Raw genomic sequence first — 4,820 nt, 5'->3', positions numbered from 1 at the left:
AATTTTTCTTTTTATTTAAGCTGGGGATTTTTTCCTCTTTTATACCTTCCACCACCTTGTTCTGAAACAATGCAATACAATCGTGTTGTAAGATTTTTTCTAATGTTAAAAATTTGAAGATACAGAACCTGGTGCCAGAATGCATATAATTAATTACTGAACTATTGAACCAATTAAAAACGTCTTTTATTTCTATTTTTTTTAAAAATATATATCTAAATAAATTTTAAATAATTAATCCAACATAGCAATTAATTGACTTTTCAGTTGAAATTGAAAATGGAAATTTAAGTATAGGAAAAACAAAATCATGCGGAGACATGAATGATTTGCAGACATAAGGTTCTAAATAATAATAATAATAATAATAATAATAATAATAATAATAATAATAAGTAGAAAAAAGGCAATCAGATTCATTACTAAAAAGATACAAGGGAAAAAATATAACAAAGACATGCGTGTATGAATTAGACACCACGAGCATAATATATATTCTCCTCCACCTTGAATAATTTAATCTAATATAATATTATATAGTATTTTTGAGACCCACCAAGTTGCAATGAAAACAGACCAATAGTATAACCCGAGTACCTGGGGCTTTGTCATCTCAATTCTCAAAGTCACACTCCCACACACAATAGAAACAAGAATTTTCCAACAGCCACCAAATATGACAACTCATCCTTTCTGTCTCTTTTCCTTGTTCTCATCCAACTTTTATAAATTATCATGGTAACTTGCAGATTAGAGTTTATTTAGATGAAGATTAGATGCTAACTTGTAGAAATAGAGTCCTGCTCAGGCGCAGAAGTGGCTCTAGACCCCAGACAGCAAAACCAATGATACCAATGGGAGGAATAAATTGATGTACAAATTGTACAATGAATTTTTGTGATATAGTGCACTGTGGTCTACATAAATTTGAAAATAAATTAATTAAAAATATAAGTATGTCCACAGAGATTGTATTCTGCAATAAATAGGTGATAAAGGAAGAGATGTGCTGAATTCAGCACTAGATAAAACTCTTGTGGCGTTGCTGCTCCATATCAATCATCACAGAGTGAAGGTACAACTACAATATATATAGCTCCAGTGATATTCATAATATATAACTACCAGAACGACCAAAATTCAGAGGTAACATGGCCGATAAAATTAATCTTACGAAACCATGGTGTTAGAGTACAATATGCATCATGCAATAAAACAATGAGTAACTTAAGAACTCAATTTTTTTACACGAATACCTTTGATAAAAGTATGCCAATTAATTAAGCATATGAAGAGATCATTAATGTTATTAAAATTTTATATACCTAGATCATATTTTTGCCATTTACCTATATTCAATTATTATTACAAAGAAGGCATTTTGTTTATTCCCATTACGGAAGAAGAAAAATGAAACAAATATGGATACAATGATTAATGAAAGGGTAAAAGTTGCTTACAAATCTCAATGTAAGACTGGCAAAAAGCAATATGGATAAGCAAAGAGCAAGAGAAAGGTAGTCCAGGCAGCCCAAAAAGCTATTATTGCAACCAAAGCAAGAAAGTGATTAGGATTTAGGATTGTGTTGGAGCAAATCAAGTACAGAAATATATAGTTAGGGACATAAATGTTTTTCTCTTACAATAGGATACCTTTTTATCCTAAAATCACAAAATTGTCCACAAAATTACTATCAAAATTGTCCAAAATTCATAATATATAACTACCTCATAAATGAATTTACTATCAAAAGACAGATTTATTAAGGTATACAAGCCCAACAAATTTGATGCTATCCCCTGTAACCAAAGGGCTTCTTGCCAGAACCAAAAAGGGTGGTGTACTATTACCACCACCTTCTAAAACTGAAACTAAGGTAGTGCATCACAATTAAACTTATATTTATAATTTAAAATATGAGATGAAAAAGAATAGAGTATGAAAAAACGAAATTACCAAATGCATGCATTTACCCAAGAAGTATCATGAGGCAAATATATTAAAGCACACGTATGTAAGCAAAAGTGAACTAATTAATCAAGTATATTATGGATTATATTATGGATTATTTTTGTGGTGAGTATAGACAAAAATGAACTAATTAATCAAGTATGCCATCTCTTCTTTATATTAAAATAGGGAACAGATACAACAAGAAATCGTCGCTCTGTGGATGGATCACCATAGCAGGAGCTGCATGACCAAAAATCATGGAAAAAATAAGTGCCTTGAGAATTTAGAAATCACCAAAGCTAAGCAATTCTATCTATGACCAAAACAGGTATGAAATTCTGAGAGGACAAATCGAGTCCATTCTTTCAAACTTCAAAGTCACAAAACCTTGACTAATCAAAATTAAGCTTAACAAGGACACACCATGTAACTTTTGAATCTTCAAATTCCAAAAATGGACAAGAAAGCACAAAATCTTTTGCAACAAAATAAAAAAATCACCTGAACAATTTTTCCAAAACCTTCAAACGAAGCAAAAATAGAAAGCAATTTGAACCTAATTAATAAATGAAGAGAAATTAACAAATGAAGAGAAATTATGAAATTATACTGAACTAATGAAGCAACTAAACACATTATTTGAATAGTGAGATTAGAGAGAGCGTGAATTTTCACTTCAAACAAACACAGAGACATAAATCAAATCATAAAACAAACGCAGATCTGAGTAGATCTGGCACGGATTTGACCTAGATCTGAGGCAGAGCATGTAAACAGGAAGACAGATGTGCGTGGCGGCGATGGCAAGACCTCTGACGGCGGTGGTGGGCGGTTGTCGGTGGAGAAAGTTGAGATGGAGTGGGTTTTCAAAGAGTGGTTATCTGAAGCAAGGTTCAGTGGGATATCTGAGACAAGGTTCTCTCTTCTTTGCATAGGTTTGTAATTCAATAAATTAAATAAAATTTTTAGTGGCAATTAAATAATGGCTGGTATTAATTCAAAAAAATTAAAATTAAAAGTAAAAGTAAATAATAATTTAGTGGCAAGAATAATAATTACCATTATAATATATAATAACAATGTCAAATATATAATTGTCACTAAAATTTGTCTTTAAAATTTTTTTATGCATTTTTTAGCGGCAATAAAAATAATTGTCATTATAATATATAATAATAATGGAAAATATATAATTACCGCAAAAGATAACTTAAATTAAGAAATTAGTGGCTATTATGTTATTGCCACTAAAAATTTGTCGCTAAAACATTTTTCTTGTAGTGCCTGTAGTTGAAAACAATGCCAGTTAAAAAATAAACTATTTAATGGATGAATTTTTAGGAAAACATGGTGAATTTTTTTCGGTAGATATTTATACGAAATTATTTTAATTTATATAATAAGATGTATGTATATATTAATTTAAATTTGAATTGCTAACCTATATTGATATCTATAAAAATGATGATGAAAGATATAATATGAAATGCAAAAAATCTTAAAGCGGTTATAATTTAAAAAGCTTCAGTGAAATAATTGCATATATTTATTTTAGAATACATCTACGACAAAATATTGTAAACCATATAAATATTCTTACTATCAGAATGTCACACTTCCGTCTGTGTCACTCTGATAGCGAGGGTATTACGATGACTTCTATAAACTTAATAATAAAATAGGAGCCTTTAACTCGAAACCATATAGCTGTTTTCTTAAAAAAAACCAAAATTTCTTTTTCACTTTTTACAAACATGCATATACAAAACTTCTTATACGAGCAATTTACAAATGTTCTATACATACATATCATTACAATCATGATTCCTATCCTTCTTACAAGAATATAATAATAAAGGTGAGAGGAAATTATAGCATATATATATACAAACAAAAACAGCACAGCTAAGAACTTAACAAAACTTCATAAGCTTCCTCGTCCATCCTGAAAAGAAAAATCTGTAGGGGGTGAAAACATCGTCCTCACAGGTTCTCAGTGGAGGGTCTAAGAATTGTCATAAGTAAATATTTAAAAGAAAACTATTTTTCAACCACAGTGATTATCACTCGTCTTATGAATCTTTTTAAAAACCAACGGTTAATTAACCGAAATCCAAAACTCATATTTTTCTTATAAAAAAGCTTAAAAGTTACTTAGAATGTATGAATGACCAACCTGTTCTAAGCATAGGTTCATTAAGTCTATGTTGAACCATCCAGATTTTTCATACTTTGCTAAACATCAAAGACAAACTATTCACGGCCTCCGGCCCATCAAAAGATCAATCACGGCCTCTGGTCCAAGCAACTCAATCAACATCCAATCATCACAATCTATTTAACTAGTCACAATCACAAGTAATGAAATTCAAACACAATCAATAGCAATTACAGAAATAATAAGTAGGAGTTAAATAAAATCATTCACATAGACAAACCAAATACAATATGCACACCCAAACAATGTCACATAAATGTAAATAATGTGTGGCTGCCCTACGGCCAGTGAGCTTATCTATCAGCTATACAGCCAAACCCGATATGTCTGGTAGTGAACCCTGGATAGTCCCTCGGTGCGCACATCTCTCAAGATGTATTTACTTCCCTTGGAGGAATTATCCAGAAAGGTCTATGTGTTCGATCGCATCTTGCGACGGAGGGTCAACAAAATCTCCAATCTCAACCTGGAGAAAGTGGGGCGAACCACTGCATCTACTTAGGGAGACTCGCGACTCAGATATCTCAAATCATATATCATTTGAATTTCAATTGTAATTCATCATAATTATTACCGTCCTCAACCATATCTCAATATCTCAAGTATTCATAAATATACATATACACATGATCCCCATCATCATCATCT

At 31.0% G+C, this 4,820-nt stretch overlaps 1 long non-coding RNA gene across 1 annotated transcript; it reads right to left on the bottom strand.

The window, feature by feature from the left end:
- Positions 1 to 367: 367 nt before the first annotated feature.
- On the bottom strand, positions 368 to 2,903 carry LOC112716087 (uncharacterized). Its single transcript, XR_003160156.2, has 2 exons — positions 2,704 to 2,903; positions 368 to 2,194 (listed from the first exon to the last, which is right to left on the bottom strand). It is a non-coding gene; the product is annotated as an uncharacterized lncRNA (long non-coding RNA).
- Positions 2,904 to 4,820: the final 1,917 nt, after the last annotated feature.

This window comes from Arachis hypogaea, chromosome 10 (assembly GCF_003086295.3).
Source record: "Arachis hypogaea cultivar Tifrunner chromosome 10, arahy.Tifrunner.gnm2.J5K5, whole genome shotgun sequence".
In the NCBI taxonomy this organism is placed as follows: Eukaryota; Viridiplantae; Streptophyta; class Magnoliopsida; order Fabales; family Fabaceae; genus Arachis; species Arachis hypogaea.
This window is presented reverse-complemented; position numbering and strand designations above follow the sequence as displayed.